Source organism: Mirounga leonina, unplaced genomic scaffold, assembly GCF_011800145.1.
Source record: "Mirounga leonina isolate KUSES-001 unplaced genomic scaffold, KU_Mleo_1.0 Mir_165, whole genome shotgun sequence".
Lineage (NCBI taxonomy): Eukaryota > Metazoa > Chordata > Mammalia > Carnivora > Phocidae > Mirounga > Mirounga leonina.
This window is the reverse complement of record NW_023270415.1, coordinates 59385264-59405993: the sequence shown is the minus strand read 5'-3', so window position 1 is coordinate 59405993 and position 20730 is coordinate 59385264. Positions and strand designations below refer to the sequence as shown.

At 38.7% G+C, this 20730-nt stretch overlaps 1 protein-coding gene across 4 annotated transcripts in view; it reads left to right on the top strand.

The window, feature by feature from the left end:
- Window positions 1-81: 81 nt before the first annotated feature.
- The window catches only part of TRPS1 (transcriptional repressor GATA binding 1), a 258019-nt gene continuing 237370 nt past the window's right edge, over window positions 82-20730 (top strand). For 2 of the 4 annotated variants that reach the window (XM_035011789.1, XM_035011784.1), the window contains exon 1: window positions 82-224. The gene's annotated coding sequence lies outside the window, so the exon portion shown is untranslated. Of the gene's footprint in view, window positions 225-522; window positions 897-3796; window positions 4353-20730 lie in introns of those variants that run through there. The other 2 variants (XM_035011786.1, XM_035011787.1) reach the window with 2 other exon arrangements.

Here is a 20730-nt window from a genome sequence, read left to right as displayed (position 1 = left end):
CCGGGCACATCCTTGCTCTATTTCCTTTCTCTCTCTCTCTCTTTTTTTTATAAAGGGGGGGAGGGAAGGGAAAGGGGGGGAGGCAGGAAAGACCTTTTTCTCCCCCCCCTCCCCCCCAATAATCCAAGATCAACTCTGCAAACAACAGAAGACGGTTCATGGCTCTGGCCGCCGCGCCACCATCTTTCGGGCTGCCGAGGGTGTTCTTGACGATTAATCAACAGGTAAGGAGGGGCCCGGGCGGGCCGCGGGGCCGGGGGCCGCGGGGGGTACGGGGGGCGCGGGCGCCCCTCGGCCGGGCCCGGGGCGCCGCGACGCGAGTGCTGCGCCCGCGCGTGTGTGCGCAAAATGTGGGCGATCGCGAGCGGGGAGCCCTGGGAATTAAAAGTGACTTTCTTTGAGGAAAAAAAAAAAAAAAAAAAAAAAAAAGCAGAGGGAGAGTGTGCAGAAAGCCAAGCGCAGGCTTCTCGGGTTTCACATGCATTTTCTTCCTTCCTTTTTGCGCGTGTGATTTCTTTCTTTCTTTCTTCTCTTCTGCTCTCTTTCCCCCCCTTCCTCTCCTCCTTTTGGTGGGTCTGAGGCAACCGAGCCTTAGAAACGAGCGACTTCAAACTGCAGTAGCCCCTGGAGTCAGGAGGGTCAAGTTCAGCCGCCAGGGAGGAGGAAAAACAAATCCCCATTTGCCAAAAAAAGAAGTTTCAGGCCGGTGCCCCCTCCCCCTCGCAGCCCCACTCCCCCTCGCTGTCTCTTTCTGGCTGATTTTAATTCTCTCCTACCGGGCGCAGCGGAGGAGCTGGAGGTGGTTGGACCCGAGGGGCCGCCGCCGCCGCCGCCGCTGCAAGTTTTCTGGGGCTCCTGACAAGCGGGGAGCAGACTAGGCACCAGCATGCAGAGTAGTAAGTCGGGCCAACTTGGGAGGGCCGGGAGGGTCTCAGAGAGGGGCCTTCGTGTGGTCCCCAAAGTGGGAAAACAGCGCAGGACTGGCGTTGGCTTTGAAGAGTTTGCAAAGCCAGGCTTCAAACTTTCTGCCTTAAAGGCCCAGCTGGGCTGGAGAAGGAGGGTGTCGCATCCCCTGATGCACCCGCCTCTGCGCGGCTCAGGGCAGCTTGGCCGAGGGGTCTGTGCCCTGTCCGTGCCATGTGGCAGGGCCTTGCAGCCCAGGCGCTTCCGTGGGGACTGAGGAAGGGGCAGACTTCCTCTGCGGTGCGGATGATGCGCCATGTGTCGCGGGTCAGCGGACACTGGACGGTGATTAAATGCCTGACAGCGGCGGGACGTCCAGGCGGACGGGCGCTTCGCCTTCTGTCTAGTTCCTGTTTGGGTTCCAGAGAAACGCATCTCTGCAAGGCCAAGGCAAACATCACTGTCCCTTCAAATAACTCCAGGCTTATAGGACCCCATGAATAATTTGAGGGTGAGGCGGAGGTGGGAGCTGTTTGAAGTGCAAAGCTGTTTTTGTGGCTGGGAAGGCTTTTTTGTTAGTACCTGTGTGAGATGGTGGTGTTTCCCCCCTCTCCCCAGGGAAGTCAGTAAGCGTTTTATGGCCTTAAGACTCTAAAGCAATTTAAGTTAGAAGGCGAGAAGGACTGGTGGGTTGCAGAGGGAATCTTGGACTGATTAAATTTGAGGTCTTGCTTTACTTCCTCATATCTTCTTAGGCCTCAGAATTGACACTATTGAAAGTTTTTGAGTAAGCGATGGATTTTAATGATGGATCAAAATTATGATAGAATATTCCTCCTTATCCTCTTTTGGAAAATCAGGGCTAGAGTCTTAAGTGAGGTAAGTGAAGTGAGAAGCGTAGGCGAGAAGTGAAATCGCAGAGAAGTTGGGCCGATTCATTGAACTTTTGTAGATTCATTGAACTTTTGTAAATGCACCAGGTGAACAGGGAAGGGTCTGAGAGGGAAAATCGGTACAAAGGGATCTCCAGATAGGGCTGGGGAGAGAACTATAAAGAAATGATAACTCTAGGCCTGGTTGTTGGCTGAAATTTGATTGTTCAAAGCAAAAATACTATAGGAACCTCTAACCACTCTTCAAAGTCGTCCAGCTCTTAAGTTAAAAACCTATGGATCTTGCTGGCATCATGTTACTTTCCTGCTGGTTTTAGGAAAAGTTGATCATTTAGAAAAGGCTGCCAGAGTTAAAAATGCGAGGGGCAGCAAAGGAAAGTAATGCGGCGGCCAGTTCTTGACGTGGACAAAATGAGAATGAAAGTTTCTGAGCTCACTGTTGTCAAGTTTCTTACATGTTGCTCATTTGCTTAGGACGCTTTCTCAGATATTCCACCGGTTAATGTAAAAAAGCAAACTCGCTCTAAAATGGTGTGGGCTTTTTTTTTTTCTTCCCCCAAGTCTGCTAGGGTTGTGAATAAATACAGGGTTTGTATGGGAAGATGAAGCGTTTCCTGTAAGTTGTGATGCTGACAGGACAGTCTGGAAATGATACCAACATTTTGAGGATTTTTTTTTTTACCTTTAAGTGAAAGTTTATTAATGACATGCTTAATCTTAACAAGTCAAACATATTGTTCTTAGAGCTTATCTCTCCTCAGATTTCATAACTTCCTTTTAAAGCTATACCCCTAGATGAAAACATCTCTAGATTCAGTTAAATAGACAGGGCCACGAGCGTGCTCAAGTTGGACGCTTATTTTTGAATATTAACAATGTGAAAATAAAACTCCTGACGGGGAGATAGAATTCTAATGCCACATTATGATTTGATTTCTCTAAATGTGAAGCATTCTGAGACTTCATTAATACTCAGTTGGCAAAGTAGTATTTGCCATGGGTGAGTTGATGTTTACGGCTTCCCAATATATCTATTATATGTTAGGATATATGTGTGTAGAATACTTTCCTACATGTAATAATCAAGTCTGACGCTCTCCTAGTAAATGGTGGAACATAGCAAGTTCCTTACAAAAAAAGTTTGTCACTCCTTTGAATTCTGGACGCTGTAGGGGAGTCTGCTGCTATTTAGATGTTGTCCTTTGTCTCTGAAAGGTAACATGAAAAGTAAGGAGAAAGGTGTCAGAGTAGTTGTGAGGTCTGAGGTTGGTTTTAGAGCTCAGCATTCTGATGATTAGTGTTTTAAATGATTTAATAAAATTTTTGCTTGAAAACAGGTTATAATCTCTAATAGTGTGTTAGTCATAAGTGAGTTGCACATGCCTCTTCCATATTTTCAGTATTATTTTTACTTTTCTTTTAAGTCACATACTACTCCTGAGTTTACTCTGATTTCCAGAGTATAGGACTCTGTAATACACAAAAGGGAATCTTCATTCATAAGGAAAACCTTCAAAACAGGGAAATGGATGCATCTCTGGAAAACTGCTTTTAAGATCTTAGTATTTCAGTGATGTTTCTATTACTGTTATTATTTGATGTGAGTGTGTGCGCGCGCGTGCGTGCGTGTGTGTGTGTATATGTGTGTGTACAGAGAGAGAAATAAAGATCACAATTTGCTGTTAATGATCTGCACATTCCTATTAAGATATGCTAAAAGGTGTTAAGTTTTAATAAACTCTTCTCTTACCTTCTTTGTGGAAGTAAATAAGCGTTACTGAAATTTTTAAAAGACTGGTAGAAAATTGTTTTTGAGCCAGAACTTTATTTTGACTTTGAAATGAGCACAGGTATCGATAACTGGCCTTCAAATGTTTTTTTATAATGCATATAATGTAGAAATTATTTTTTTACTTCACTACTTGGGTAGCAAACAATAATGTAGTAACACTATGCTATTGTGTGTAAAATAAAATAGACTTTAAGAAAGTTATGGGCAGGTGTTTATAATTAATTTAAAGGGAAAATTATTATTTTTGAAATAAGTGATGCACTTAAAATAAAATGACTGGTGCACATTAAAACATATTCTTATTGAGATAGTCTCTGGTGTGTAAAATGAAGCCATTCATTCAGCAGACTGACAACTTTCCACTTGGTATTTGCCTTTGCTTAATTTAGTTTCTGCAGGACAGCTAGTGGGGTAGTCTGCATCTGTTTTTGGCAGGCACAGAAAACTATAAACTGAGACAGTTCTGTCCCAAATATCGCAGCTCACACGTTACAATCAATTTGATAAAAACAGGAGAGTTTTATGGACTTGCTTTCTGTTGTTCATCCTTGCTCAAGCTGTCAGGTAACAGGTTTCTCTCTCTCCCCGTTTTGCTGGTTATAACTACTAGGACCATGGATAACTAGTTCTGAGTCCTGTTTACTCATTCATCCGCCTTATTTATTATTCATTGAAATTTGGGGGAAATTCAATGACAGCATATCTGGACGTCGTTTTACTTTATCTATGTGATAACTACAGCTTTTGATATCATCGTACAGAAGGTAATGAATTCTTTGTTACTATAATAGTTTTACAATTTATGGAATTGCAGGGTCCCCCATAGATAAAATATGAAGAAACTTACAGCCTTTGCCAGGTAGAAATCTCATCTAATTCTCTGAAGTTCCTGGTGATTGTCAGGTATATGGGAGACTACCGCACTTTGCAGTTATTTCCACTGAAAAAAGTTAAGCAGAGTTTTTTAAATGACCAAAATTATTTGTCCTCCTCAAGCTTTAACCAGTGGATTAAAGTAAATATGCGAAAATGCCAAGTGTTGTTTTATACTACTGTTCAGTAGCGAACAGAGCTGTAGAGGGAATAACCACTTTTAAAAATTTATCCCCAAGTGTGAGTGGGTCTTAGGCTGTTTGTTTATTTGTATAGGATATTGGATGAGTTATATATGACCTTTATAAATACTGTCCTTAATGTTGCTTTTATGGTCACCTCTAGGGTTTTCCTATCACTTTGTGGTTTTCAGGTCCCTGGGAACTGAATTCGTTGGTCTTTGGTTTGGTTCTCTGATGGATATAATAATGTAGAACTGGATTTAGTTTAGAAAGAGATCTTTGGGCTTAAGGAGACCTCTTTCACTGAATTTGGGGAAGGATCGATGGATGAAAATTTTGTGAATTGTTGTTAGTTTGAGAAGAAGGCTGACTTGTGGCTGAAGCTATAGTAGCTATTGTAGTAGAAATGTCGACTTTTTGTCATCCCCCCATCCCCCGCTTTTTTTTCCTCTAAGAGCACAAATCCAAGTAGCAAAAACAAAGATGAAATTATCTGTGCACTTCAAATTTGCAGCATCATTGGGAATCATTTTCTGATTCAAAGCTATAACTGAAATACAAATAACATCAGAATGCCCCCCCCAAAGACATTAAGGGTACGCTTTTTGTTCCTAAGCATGTTTCATTAAAAATAAGAAAGAAAACTTCTAATTTTTAAAATGTTTCTAGCTCTTTAAAAACCTGCAGTAAATACTTTACAAGTGGCTAGACACCTTCCCTGGTGGTTTAGTTTATACAAGCAGGAAACTTTCTCTCCTACTCTTTTTCTCTTTCTTGTTTTCTTTAAACCAACTGACGTAATGCCAAACTTTGCTTTAAAAGAACAGACAGAAGTAATTGGTAGCTTTTAACTTTTAATAATGTTCTGGATTGGTTTTAGTGGCCAAAATGCCATTTTTTTTTTTTTTAAAGTTCAAGTAAGAACGGGCTTGTGGCCTGAGGAAGAAAGGCTCTGTTGATGCAGTTATTTTTATTCTTGTTTTTCAATCTGTTATTAAAAATCTTTCCTGCTGAGCACTGCTGGATTTCTCCAATTGCTCTCTGTGATGGCTGGTGCATTTCAGGTTACCGTAACTTAAACAGTTTTTGGGTTTTGGGGAGAGTGGGTATTTGTGTTGCGTGATTTCTTTCTTAGTTGGAAAAAAACCATTGTTTTTGTTTCAATTGAGATGAATTAATTAAGATCATCAATGGCGACAGATCAATGAATGTGTTTATATAAAGAATGCTACACCTGTTAGCAAGAGCCTGAAATGTGGAAGTTTAATTGTGACATTAATCATTTTTATGTGCAGAGGAAGGAAAATAGATGAAACTTTACAAAAATATATTTTAAGATTGAAAGCGTTAATTTTAAGGGTTAGTTTGTTTCTACTGGTGGTTCTTTTATTCGCACAATTTTAGATGATAATTTTTTAACCCTATTTATCACGCAGTGTTTTTAGTTTCCTTTTTTTTTTTTTTTAAATCGTCATTTTTTCTTTTCCTGATCTTACACAGGCAAACAGAACTTTCTCCAGTTAAGAGACATCTTGGTGATGTTGATTGACATCAGGGCAACTTCAGAAGCTGGCAAGTAGGAAAATCTTTTCAGAGGGCAAAAAGATTTGTGCCAGGTTTTCCTTCCTTGGGGAAAGACACTCCACCCAGAAACGGGGCCCTCCGCCCCATTTGGTGGGCCAGGACTGAGTATCGACGTTGCTGGCGTGAATTGTTCGTAAGGTTTAAATCTTATGGTTACTTGTGTTGGACTTGGCTTTTAACCCCAAATTTGTTTTGAGAGTTTTTGTTTTTCTTTTCGTTACACAGAGTGTATTTTAAAAATAATACATCCTGAAATTAGGTATCACGGAGATACCTTAAAATTGTCTGTTAAGGCTTTTACAATTATAAAAGTATTCCGCATATTCAGGGAAGTTGACGTGTTCTCTGCATAGAAATTTGACAGTTTTGACTTACCTTATGTCTTTCTCAGTTTTTCTTGTGAGAGCTAAGACTTTAGTTCAAATCAGGGGCATTCTTTCTTTGCCAACTCTCCTTTACTTACGGATTTGTCAGGAAAAACTTTAGGAACTGAAGCTGTCAGTTGTTTGCATCAAGCATGGTGAGAGTATCTTAGAGTCCGTCTTACTTTATTTTTCACAGAGTTTTCAAACATAAATTTAACGTTATGGGGTTCTGTGTCATTGCGTTTTCATTTAATGAATGTCAGTTTATTACTTCAAAACTGAGGGAACAGTGATAAAGTTTAGCAAGAAGGAAAAAAAGGCAGAAGGTGGTGTTCCGAGCCCCAGTCCTTTAATATCAGCAGTGTGTGTGCTGTTCAGTCGTGGGGAGGGGTTGGGGAGGCTTTGTGGGAGATGATACCAAAAAAAAAAAAAAAAAAATCCATCAATTGCGCATATGATCCCCTCCCCTTAAGGTTTACTTAAACAATATGTTTCAGTTTTGCCTCAAACCATTCCTCACCACTCTGCTCCCAAGAATCTACCACTATCTTGGTTCCTGAGCCATTAAGGATGACACTTTCTGTTGTATAGTGAACTGCAGTATTGTTTGAACAAAGGTAACCTATTTTGATTTGTGTCATTTTTTGGTAGTTACTGATAGGATACCTCTGATTTGAGAAGAAAGCTAGCGGTGTAAATGCTTGCAATATCCATGATAGCTGTACTGTGTTTACTTTATTGCTGGTGTGTGTGCGTGCTGTATGGATGTAATGTACATGGACTGATAATAGGCAGATACACCTGATGGTGGATTCTACTCTGTGAAACCATGAACTCTGCCCTTTAAGCAGGAATCTTTTAAGGAGTTACATGACCTACTTTATGAAGTCTAGAGGTTTGAAATGGGCATGGAGTTTAAACCTAGTGAAGTCATCATCATCACAATACTTATATCTGCTCTGAATTTACTAAGCAATTTTAAAAATAACAAAAAAACTATAAATCAAAATGCCACATTTCACCATATTTTCAGAAATGCTTCTGAAGAAAAATTTTTTAAAGTCCCATTTGTTTCTGTTGAGAGGAGCAGTTAAGTGAGAGTGCTGTTTCTGAATATATCTGTTTATGGGGTAGCACTTTATAGTTTACTCTTCTATCCCAAAACGTTATGTAGAAATAATATGGAACATGTAAAGACTCCGTACTGTGACCCAGTGCGTTTTTCCCTAGGGTGATGGATTCTGTGCGTCACCCCAGTGTGATGCTATTTGCCAGGCTTGTAATACTGGTTTTGAGGGTTGCTGTATGTCCTGTTTCATCAAGCAACACAATACAACAACTTTGGTATCTAGGTAATTGACACAGTCAAAATAGGCTCTGGAAAATGTTCCAGATACTTCTAACTCAGAAGTTAACTTATATGTTCAATTTGTTTAACATTTGAATAAACAGTGACTCATTGTCAGCTCTTTAAGCCTTCTATAGTAGATAGTATTAGAAAGAAATATACAAGTGCCCATAGTTTATTTTCTGTTTCTTTTTTCCTTTATTTCAAGGGAGCATGGTTCTCCTATTTGCATTTATAATTGCTTTATCTGTTAATCACTTTGTCTTCATGATAGTGAGTAGTACAGTATTATGAAGAATAATAAACATATTCATAGTATCTAATGTGTATGTCCTAAGCTTTAAAAAACATTAATAATGTATTATTTGAATATTATTAGAATTATTAGAATAACCTAGAATGAACCCAGTATAGGATGATAGATACACCACAACTGCTCTTTAGACATTAAATATATTTTAGCTGTAGGAAAAAAAAGATAAAAAAGATTTCAAAACCTCAGAGCTTTTTTACTTGTAGAATCTGGAGAGAATTTATGAAACTTACTAATCAGCAAATACTTTTAATATAACATGTGCTTCTTGATTAGATTCTACAATATGGCTTTCAGCGGATTCTTGTGGATCAGTATTGCAGTTTTTCCGTATAGAAATATATATTATGTCTGAGATCAGAGACATCTCTAAATAGTGTAAGTATATAGGGCAGGAGTTAGTCTTTGTGGAGTCTGTTTTCTCTATTACGTGATACACTTCATGTACAAAGGGATCAAGCATTACTAATCTAGTTTTAGCTTTATTTTCTCTAAGCTATGCACAAGTGCAGCATATGAACTTGTGACTTCATATTAACTTAGTGCGTACATGTGCGTACACATATCTATATTCTCACTCGTATAGAATGTTTCTCATTACAGGCACTGAAAGGAATTTTAACATATTACATATTTTTTTAAATGACTTTAACCTTCGTAATATTCATTTTAATTACTTGATGTATCCCAGCACCTATTTGAGGGTTAATTTAACTATAATTTTGGTTCTGAAATGAGACCAAGATTGGCAAAACAAATTAAAAACTAACTTCTCCTTGTGACTTCTCTGTGATGTCATTATCCAGACCTCATCTTTAGCTCTGAAAGATGTAGAAATAAGTACATCAGCCTGTTATTCTCTCAATACTCTTAAGTAGTTCTGAACATATAAAAAAGTTCCTGAAAGAGATTTTGGTTTTTATTTCAGCTTTACTTTATGATGCCATTAAATATTTTTGAAAGAGAATCTCACTCACTGTGATTTTTAAAAATACCATTCAACTGGGGAAGTTAAGACTGATCATGTATATATTAATTTTAATCAAGGCCCATGTTACTAATTTTTCTCGCGACATGTTAGCCCAATTGTTGAGTGATTAATAATTCTTTTATCAACTGTTCCTGGATATACCTTTGAGATCTTTTAAAATCGGGTGTTTACTGTATCTGGCAGCTGCATTTTTATGTTAATAAATCAATTTGATTATGAATTGAAGAAACACAAGTGATTATATTTAATACCGTCTTTAGCCTATTACTGGAAGTATTATTGCAAAATTTTCACCTCAGTTCTTCAAACTCAGGTATGTTTTGGAAAATAACTTAGGTACAAGTGGCCAGTGGAAGCAATTACATCCAAGCAAGGAGTAATATGACACATTATTTTCTGTAACTTATTAGCAAATTCTAAGAATTGCATTCAGGACAAATTTGCATTACATTCATTGCATGAAAGATGTGGTAAATTACTATAAGAAACTAACTCACTGTCATCTAAACCTCAGTGACTGTGAACTCTTTATTTAACTCTCTATCCCTTTACCGTTTATTCTACTTTCAAATGTTCCGTTCTTAAGACAATTTCTGTTGTTGAAAGAGTGTCCTAATTATTTACATTTTGCTTTTTCTTTGTCTCCTGATAAACTTTAACTAAGAAAACTGTCACTTATAAGATTTTAGGCTGATAGTAAAAATCATAATGTACACATTTTATGTATAAATATGTGTACATGATCTTGCATGTTCAGTTTGTCAGACATTTAACTCTTCAGTGTCACACATATTTGTGTGTATTTGTGTACATACCTATCATGTATTTTTACTCCCAGAAGTGTTCAATACATCATTGTTAATTTTTAATTATGTATATATATGCTCTTCTTACTCCCCGAGTAATTCAATGTATCATTGACAATAATAAACACTTAAAAATGAGACCAATAATGAATAGAAATGGAAAATAGGGGGATAGATGTAAGTGTAAGCAGGTTTTCCTCCTCTTTGTTTGTGTCATGTTCAGTTGCTATTTAGAAGGATGTGTGTGTGTGTGTGTGTGTATGAACAGAAGGGGGATATGGATACTGTACAATCCATTATAACGTAAGGAACTATTGAAATATATGGCTTTATTTATTTATATATTTTGACACAGGACACTTTGACCTCTTTGCCTGTGGGACTTGGGAATTTTAGATAAAGCCCATTGGGGTCACACTCATCAGTTCCAGCTTTGCGTGACAAAAAGCATTCTCTAGCTTCTGGTTGCTAACTACTGTGCTGTTTTCCTTCAGGACTGGAAGTCCTGTAAGTTAATTTGGCATTTGAAAGCACTACTAGAATTTTTCCTTTTTGAAAATCCTCTGGATGGTTTTCAGAGGAGTAAGCAGAGATCACGGACAGCGTGATGTCGTTCCTTTCAGGATGCTGAAGAAAATTATGCTGAGAGCAAGCATGCTTCCTCTGGATTATTCGGCTATGCTGTATTACCATTTTTTCCCTCCTCTTTGGGATCTAATATTGCAGTTTAAGGAGGAATAAAGATTTCTCCTTATAGTGGAAAAATGTGCTAGCTGTAGGGTTTTTACCTACATTTCTTCATAGTATGTACATTTGTGGGGGGAGAGCAGCATAAGAAGAGGAAGAAACTTGTATACCACAAAATAATAATACGCTTTTGTTGTTTGCTCTTGAACAGGCCTTTGCCATTCCATTTCCATGAGGAAATGCATTGAATGAAATTAAATAAAGTTGTGGTATAATTTTGAAACAATTGTAAGCACCAACTGTGACATATTTCTGCCAGAAAGATTAAGACAATGTTAGTTACTCAGTGCTTTCACCAAACTCTGTATTCCAAGTTTATAAATATGAATTTGGCCATTTGATCACAGATGATGTTTGATATGAATGTATCTTAATTCAGGGAAGAGAGGACTTAAATTATTCTCACCATCAGTATGCTTTAGATTTGTAAGAAATACAATGCCAAATATCATGTTGTCAGTCCTTTGAGATTTTTTAGTAAAGAGTTTTACTTGTTTATAGTAGCTTATATTCAATGATATCAAGCACAGGCTGCTTAACATATTTGTGACTTGAGCTCTACTAGTGAAGTTCAATAAATCATTGTATTTCCACCAAGATTTAGGGAGTAATGTACTAGAATAGTAGCCATCTACTAATGATGGTTCTGAGGTTTGCAATTTGTAACTGATTTTTAGGAGCTATGGCATAAATATAATAATAGGTAGAAATACTTAGAGTGATCACCTTTTATAAAAGTTAGTTCTGTCTTTCATGTCTAGGAAAATATAGCAGTGGATGTTTGCTTTTTGTATGTTTTGTCTCCAAGCAGAGGAAACTGACAGTTTTATGTTTTAAGTGCCGAAAGTTGTTCTTGGCTAAGCAGTCCCTGAGTTAATCACTGGGATGTTAACTTGAATTTTTGTCTTTGAAAAATTTTCAAATTTTAAAGCGAAATATGTTTCCATTATTTCCAAATTGACATCCTGCGCCCTGGATTGGTTTTTAGAGACATGTTTTTCAAATTCTCTTGGATTGCTTGAAGTCCATTGATTTTGAAATATTTAGTTTTGTTTTTTTAAGCCTTTCCGAAAGGAGAGGGAAAACTTCATCTTTTTAAGATTTTCTTATAGAACCCTCGTTATTTACCATTAAATGCAAATTAATTTTGCATTTATTTTGTATACTTTTTCCTTTTGTGTTCTTTTCAGAAACCCATTTTGATGCATCAGAAATTGAGAGAACAGTAATTTCAGCTCTCCAGCCACACCTTTCTGTGATAAGATATTGTGGTCATTGCTAAGGAGTCACTACAGAGAAATCCTGTCTTATGTCATTTGCACACTTTCATTTTTACTTCAAAGAAGAGTGGTATTTGAAAATCATATATTTATTCTAATTGCGAATATTGTGACTGGTGTAAAATAACATGACATTTAGTTTTTTTTCTCATTTGCTTCTTAGGCAATTTGTGTCTAAAAATTTGTTTGAAGGAGAAAGAAAAAGTATTTTAACCAGCTTTGAAATTAATTTAAGACAGTCTTGTGGAATTCTCCACAATGAATACGAAAATATAAAATACTGTCAGCGTACAGGGTTAAAATTTACTTTATATGTACAGTGGCTGCTTTAACCTGACATATTTTAATGTAAAGGATGTTTTAGTACAAAGATGATTTTCTCTGGTTTTGCCCGCATTTTATTTTATTTTATTTTTTGCAAGCTGTTTGCTTAAAATGATTGGCATCCTTAAATTATGGTTATGTGTAAAACAAATAAGGCTGCTACTATAAAGAAGCAACAGCTCTGCACATTCGTCTTAAAGACTATTTTAAAATTTTTTTGTTTGCAACGAATGCATCAGGCCCCAAAGAACTAGATGGTATCCCTAACACATCACCCACACTATTCTCTCGAAGTGGAATTGACTCTGAGAGAGCGCATTAGTTCCACTCCTAGTGGAGTGTTTTTCATAGTATTTTGGTGTCTCTGCTGGTAGAAATGTAGACATTTCAACCAACCACCTCCTTCTTTGGTTCCTCTGATATCAGGTGAACATTTTGCCAAAACTTTTGGTCCAGTTCAGTGTAATCAAAAGCATGTTGTGGAATTGGGCTAATGGGATGATTTCAAGTCATGTCTGATGTGTTATTCTGAAAAAATAATTTTAAAAAATTTACCTATTTGGAATAGAATGGAAGAGCTTGGACGGTGTTTTTAGATTTAATTCCAAGACCCTGGGTGCTGGTAAAGAATTAAACAATTCTATAGATCATTTCTCCAGAAAGTGCGGTTTATTTGGGTAACCTTTGTAGAAATAATCGGTTTCTACAAAACATGATCATATAAAAATATGCGCAGATTTTCTGAGCCCAGTAATATATGCATTTTATTTCTTTAGGTTCCGTCAGTAAAACCATGTACAAAAGAAAATGAGCAGAAGAATACATTTAATCACCTGTCTGAGGTCAGATGTTGAGTGAACTGTGTGGCCTGCAAGAGAATTCTCTTAGCTCTTTGCTTGTGTTCTAAAACCTGGCCCCCATCTCCTTTGCTCATGGGCACATTTCATCATGTGTGCGAGAGGGTCTAGCGTTCTGCTTCCCACGGACGCGTGGAAATGTGGATTTAGGCTTGAGAGCCTTTGAACAGTTTTTTGCTGAGGAAAAGTGGAAGCTGGCTAATGAGACACGTCTTACTGACTGAACGTCCCTCGCATGGTCCCTCTAAAATCTACAACTCAAGTTTAAATTTTGGTTCTTCATTGTTCTTTTGTTCAGGTATTATTCAGAGTGATCATAGGATCATGTTTTCTTTTGAGGGATAGAAGCTGAGGACATAAGCTACTATCGATTCTAGCAGAAGTATCTTATTTTACAAAGGAGAGCACTAAGGATGAAGTTAAGTGAAATTTCCCATGATCGCACAGCTACTGAGAAAAAGAACTGAGCTTAGAACCCATGTCTGGTCGCTATCCATTTCTGCATAGAACACTAGACAGGTGTGAGGTTTGTGGAGGAAGTCTGCCTAATACATGAAATTCACTACTCTTCATTTTTCCTTTTGTGGATGGATTTGAGAATAGAATTAGAATAGCATTTATTCATATGCAGTGGGGAATTGATCATGTAATAAATCAGTTGGTACCTTCACGCTATTTCTCTCTCAATACCTTATGACAATAGGGGAATCAAATGTGTAATCCAGAAGTCATCCTGAAAGTTAAAAAGTTACTGCGGAAAATTTAGGCTTAATGCTCTTTCAAACCCCTGAACAATACAAGCCTCTTTAGATTCGTGTGTATAAAATTCAGTTGGTAAAGAATTGGTTATAAAATGTTCGTTAATAAGGAGTTAGTTTGTATTATTCTTCTCCCTGTAGTTTAGTAGTTTAAAATACCTCCCAACATTTATCTGTTTTGAGGCCAACTTTAAAAATAAAAACAGTCCGTTTGAATTAAGGATTTTTTATCTTCCAAGAAACTGGACTTTTCTTTATTCATAACAGCCATAAGCCCCTTGGCAGGTTGAAAACTATAGACAGCATCTGTGAGCTTAGGCCTGAAATGTGCAATTAGTTATTAAAACATGGTTGAGAAACCATACATGGCATTTTAATAAACTCCTCAGCATTTAGAAAAAAAATTAACAAAAGAATAATAAGGAACTTCATTTATTTTAAATGCTGTTGTTATTCTGTCTTTTGAATGATACATTTCAGCTTAAATGTAGTAAAAATGATATATTTTAAAATATAAATGTAATGCCTTTATTTGTCTTTCAGAATTTCTTTAAAGTTACATTTTTAGGGCGCCTGGGTGGCTCAGTTGGTTAAGCAACTGCCTTCGGCTCAGGTCATGATCCTGGAGTCCCTGGATCGAGTCCCACATTGGGCTCCCTGCTTGGCAGGGAGTCTGCTTCTCCCTCTGACCCTCCCCCTCTCATGCTCTCTCTCTCTCTCTCTCTCTCTCTCATTCTCTCAAATAAATAAATAAAATCTTAAAAAAAAAAGTTACATTTTTATCCATGACCCCGCTGTGTAATATGAATACAATTAACAGTTCTTTATTGGTTAAAGTCAAGCTAATTTTAATCATTTACTCTGTCGCATTGGGAAAAGCAGGAAAAATTCTCTGTCGTCTTAGACATCTGAGGTGTATTTTACTTAAGTGTCTTGTTTCTTCTTATCGTTCACTTCTAATAATTATATAATCTAAAGGTTGGTGCAACTCCCCTCATCAGTGAGATTTATGATGCTTCCTCAACCTCCAATGGCACTCTTATTTCCATTTCTGTTAAAGAATTTTGGTGAGTGCGCGCAGAAAACTGTTGGACCCAAGACATCCCCCAGACTGTTTTAGAAGACAGTTCTAGGAGGGTCTTTGGCAAGGAGCAGGAGGTGTGTCAGACCCCCAGATTTGGTCCAGGGTCTGCCCTTGAATCCATTTCATGTTGAGTTGCCAGCTGAAGATACCTGTTGGACTGCCTTTTATTTGTCTGGGTTTGTGTCTTAGCCGGAGGGCAGTCTTGTCTTGTCTTTTTTTTTTTTTTTAATTTGGTTGTTTTGTTTCACTGGTGTTTCTTTCAGGTGACAACCCTTTATAAATGGCTGCTTTAAAATAAGAAAGTTTGCCTGTGGAGAAATGATCACATTCAGTCAGAAATAATTACATGGGAGAATAATGAAATAATCTTTAATATTGAAAAGCATTTCTTCTAAAATGGGTTGAGGAATCATCTTAATGAGTATGGTGACCATCTTACACAAAATCTCCTTCTTGGTATAGTGAGCGTACTGTACAGAGAAAGGCTGAAAACTTCCATTACTATTACCTAACTATCTAGGATTTTGCCCTCCTCTTCCTCTTGCAGTTGATGATGTAGTTGATTTTTTTATGTAGTTGATTTTTTTTTAAACCCTACTACTGTTAATTAGAGTTTAACACCTGATGTTTACTTGATGAAACCATAGGAAATGCTATCGATGCTTACGTTGCCCTCGTTTTTCTTAATGTTATTTTGGGATTTATTTTTCTACTGGTCCTCTCCCTGTATTCCAAGTATCTCTTTTTCTCCATTGACTTTAGGAGATTGGAACCTTACCATGTACGCTTGGCATTGCAGATCAAAATAAATTTTAAGTGGCTCTTACTTCTGGGCTTTGTTTTTCAGAAAGTACTTTCTTGTTGGCTTTTAAAACAGGTCACATCCAGATAAGGTTTAAATAAGATGAGTTTTTATTTTTTTTTTCCTTTCCACTTACTAAGGGATTTGCTTTCCTGATAAATCAGTATACATTTAATTTTTTTTTTTACCCCTTCAGAATCACAACTTTGCTAATATATTCATCCACATTTAGTAAACCCCTTCTCAAACATTCCTTGAACTGTTTTATACTTGTTCTCACGGCTCATATTCGTAAACAAAGACTATCCTGGATGTTTTATAGAAGGTAGCTACATGGCATTTATTTTCTGCTCATGTGGATTCTAATCCAATTACAGTTGTTCATGGAGCCTTCTTAGAATCTAGGAAAAGCCCAGTTGCAATTCTGTAGCTAATACATGGCTACTGGAGCTGAGAGATAGGTTATGGTTTAAGCACTAGACTGATTTTAGGTAACAGTCCACAAATAATTAATATAGCTCCCTTGAAAGCTTAGAAAAATACAAGGTAAAACAAAACAAAAGGCTACTTTTTATTTATTTCCAGATGGATTCCATCTTGTACTTGGCATGGCACAAAGTCAAAACGTTGCACTTTGAGATTTATTAATTAGAATGTTTCTAAGCCAGATATGGAATCTGTTCTCTTTTTTCAGATAAAAGATAAACCTAGTCAGCTGTAAAAATAACTTTAGAGTGGGAAAAACGTTGAAATCTTGAATCTGGGTTTTCTTTTCATGTATACCTCCATTTCTCAACAAAGTGAAATCTACCAGGTTCCTCCTTTTGTTGACATCGCTGTATTGAGGACACCAGTGGCCTCATGGCAGCCAAGCCCAGTGGTCTTTCTCTCTGCATCTCTTCAATGGATTGGATGCTGCCAACCATTCTGTTGAGTATCTCCCCTGGCCTGGTTTCCCAGAGCAGTGCATCCCTACCACACTTGTTTTTGTCTGTCCTTGACTTTTCCTCTTCATCTCTGCACTTTTCCTTGGTAGTACGTGTTTTCACCTTTTGATCTGAATGAAGTAACTCCAGAGTCTTCACCTCCAGACCTCACCTGGCTTCTGAGTTCTAGTATCAGTAGTCTTCAAACACCATAGGTACTTGTTTTTAAATCTGTTTATCATTGTTAGCCTGGCATTCAGGACTCTAAGCTTTGTTTCCAGTTTACCAGTTCTATCTGTACTATACCATGTGTCCTATCCTCAAAGTAGTACTAAGTCCTGGAACATTCCCAAACCAGCCTTCGTTCATGTTCTTCCCTCTCTGAGATGCTTTTCATCCATCCTTAACTGTAGGAACTCTACCTCTTCCTCAGATGTTGACTTTTGTTTTTCTTCCTGAAGTCTTCAGATCTACAGTCATTTAGATTTAAAACATCTCTGCCCTGTGCTTCCATTTATTGGTGGCTTTGGTATATAGCCCATACCAGAATCTACTTGGCATTGCAAGTCTGGGGAGAGTGAGAGGATACCCAATTTATTTCTGTCCCCTTTAGAATTCCTTAGATGCAGTAGTTTCTCAAAAGTGTTACGTTAAATTGGCACATGGGGGAAGGACACTTTGGCCATCAGAGCATGAGACCTTTAGGTATTGACCAAATTGTGAAATTGGGTTAAGTTTCCTAGAGATAAAGGGTTATCTGATGTTGCATCTTGAAGTTTGTCCTGACGTATCGTCCCTAAAGTATAATACCGCTGGTTACAACTTAATTTGCCGTGTTTTGCAGGGTACTTTCAAATTCTTTTATTGATTAACATCACTGAACCAAGTGTGACAGTGTTGGTAAAGCTGAGGTAAAGGGAGGCCCAAACACATTTGTGAATTATAGGAAATTGAAAACCCATATTACCTTGTGCTACAACAAAATAGTCAAAGAGGCAAAGTGATAAGATGATGTGCCCTGAATACATGAAGGTTAACAATGTTAGGTTCCAAGGTTACGAGCCAGAAATGGGTAGTTTTAACTTTCTCATGTTGAATGTTTGTCAGCTCAAATACTGTGTCCCATTGTTTGAGGACATTGGCTTATGTATTGGCTTCATGGTGAAAGTTACCTGTGAGAGGTCCAGTGCTTGGATGTTAAGGGAGCAAGGAAGATTAAGACCTTGGGAAATCTAACACAGACATTGGTGAATAGGATTTGTCAGGAGCTGAGCAGAAGCATAAGTAATGCTGCTTCAGGATGCCCACGTTTATGGCAGTGAAGGATATTCAACCTCTCCTTGCTCTTTTCAATTTCCAGGTCTCCTTGAGGGACGGCCAATGAAGTGATAATTGAATAAGAGCTACTGAGACATTTCTCATGTTGAAACAAGAATGCCTGAGCCTTCTTTGATTGTTTGATTTTTTACTAATTACTTTTAATTTCATTTTAAAAGCCAAGGAACAATTTTGAAGTTTTTTTGTTTTGGATTTTTTTTTTTTAAAGACCATATCCTTGGCCTTCTCTTTGTAGTTTTTTTTTTTTTTTTTTTAACTACAAATCTTTCTTTTATCTAAGAATTGGGAAGTCCCTTTGATTTAATATATGAATGTGTTAAGTATTTAAATATTATCTTAAACAGCTCTGGAAAGTTACGGAGGCTTGCTATTACTGTGCATTCCCCAATCTGTATGGGCATGGAACCATGAAGGAGAAATCAAGGAAAGGATCTATTTAACGAATTTCTTTACTTCTAGGACAGCTCATTACTTGGAGGACTCTCATTTATCTATTTCTTCCTTAATAACAAAAACATTCCAAAGCTTCCTAGAAACCTTAGCTAATTGCATTTTTCAGACATACTTTTCTGATGTCACCTTATGTCTATCAGCAACTTAAAAAATCCTTTGAAGGGGATTGTTGGGGATTTTTAAGAGTAATAGCTGCCTGAAATTTACCAACTGTTTTAAGTGATAGTAGAAAGAGTTCCATGGAAGAGTACATTCTAGTTAATAAGTAGGAATTTTTAAATGCTCTGTATTTTTCCACAACTGAAGGGGCGCCTACTTTTGGTTGAAAGTGAGTAGGCGAAATGTAGTCCTCTTCTTATAGTCTTGGTGGCTTAGAAATCTCTTTATTGTAGTTTCATAATCCCTGACATGACTATCTAGCTCTCATGTCTGCTAATGCAGAAATTGAGGAAGGAAATGCATGTTTTGGCTCCATTAAAATGTTCCTTATCAGACTGTATGTAGGAGGAGTGGTCACCCAAGATGCCTCTATTTGCCAGCTGGACGGTGTGTGTGCTCCCTCGAGCTTCCTGTCTGCTAAAGCCGTGTGGTGCCCTGTAATGATGGGAAGGAGCACGTTATTAAATGTGTCGGTCGGGTGGTGGTAGTGTTTTCACTTGTGAAAATCAGGGAGCAGAGGGTATGCAAACTTTGCCCAAATGCTGGATACAGTTTGCATAGAAATGAGCTACGTGTGGCAGCAACTGATTTGGTGGATGCCTAGCTAGTGCTGATCACTAAGGAGAAGTGGGAGCAACCACAGGCCTTAGGTGAGCTAGGTTTACAGGGCAAAGGGTCCTTCCCCGGAGGGGCCCCCTTCACATGATGGTGTAATGGGTCACATTTGTGGAGCACTCTGCTAAGTGTATTGTCCCCACCTGAGAGAGGACCTGCTGTCATCCAGGTTTCTCAGGGCAGTCGCCTAGGCTGGGACAGGTAGCAAGAGCAGAACCAGGATTTGAACCCGGGCAGTGTGGCTGGAGAGCTGAGGCTTGGTAAGCACTTCTGCTGCACTTCCCATTTGCTGTGAGCAGGGTTTTCAGTTGCTGTGAGTCCAGGGGTTTCAAAGACTAGGTGACTTTCAGACTCATGCTGTTTCAGTCTGTTTTCTTCTCAAACCCTAATCTACCTTTGTTCATTTTCAGAGCTATAAAACCATCGTCTTTATATGTGACATTTTAAAATCCGGTTTTAGTAATAACTCACGTTCAACTTGTGTTCTTTCCATAGCTGCAATCTTGGGTTAAAAAAAAAAAAATCTGTTATTAGTCTGACTGTGTCTTCTTGGCTCCATTACAGCAAAAAGGCTGTGATCAGCAAAGTCTTGTAGGGGGACGTTGTTGAATGACATGGGGATGTGGTACCGTCCCGTTAATCCTCAGGGCTTTGTGTTTCTTAAATTATTTGCGCTTCTGGACAACGGCCCCAGCTCCAAATGGGGTCTCAGCGTGGCATTCTGACTTGGCTTCTGTGTGTTACAAAAACGTTAAAAGGCAAGGTTGGTTTGGGTTAGTCACACAAACCAATCCCTTATCTATTAGCGTCTTTGTCTCTGTTGGATTAATTAAAAAGGTGACTTACGTTTCATGAATGAGCTTTAAAGATCTAGCGTGTTTGGGTGGTTAGTATGGTCACACAAGAAAAAGAAAGCCAAGAGTAAACCTGCTTTTTTCCCCCCTTCTGTTTTAAGGAGAAATCAAAAAAATCAGAGCCACAGAACAGTAACAGCAGTAGGATTCCATTTCCTTTTAACTGCTTCTCAAGAAGCTCCGGTCAGAGCGAGGTGGCCGAGTCTCGGAAGGCGGCTGCGAGGCGGCGGCGACGGGAGCTTTGTGTGTGTCGGCGGCGTTCGCGGCGCCTCGCACGAGCCCCCGGCCTGCTGCAGCCACCACGCGTGCTCGGCGCGGGGCTGTGGGCGTGTTGTCGCAGGCCGCCCCGCGGGAGCGGGCTGCGCGCTCGGCCTGCGCGTCCCTGCGCGTGGCTGGTGCGCGCCCGGCCGCCGGCGCTCTCGCCGCCCCAGCCTCCCCCGCCCCCCGCCGCGCCCCGCGCCCCGCCGGCCCCCGCCGGCCCCC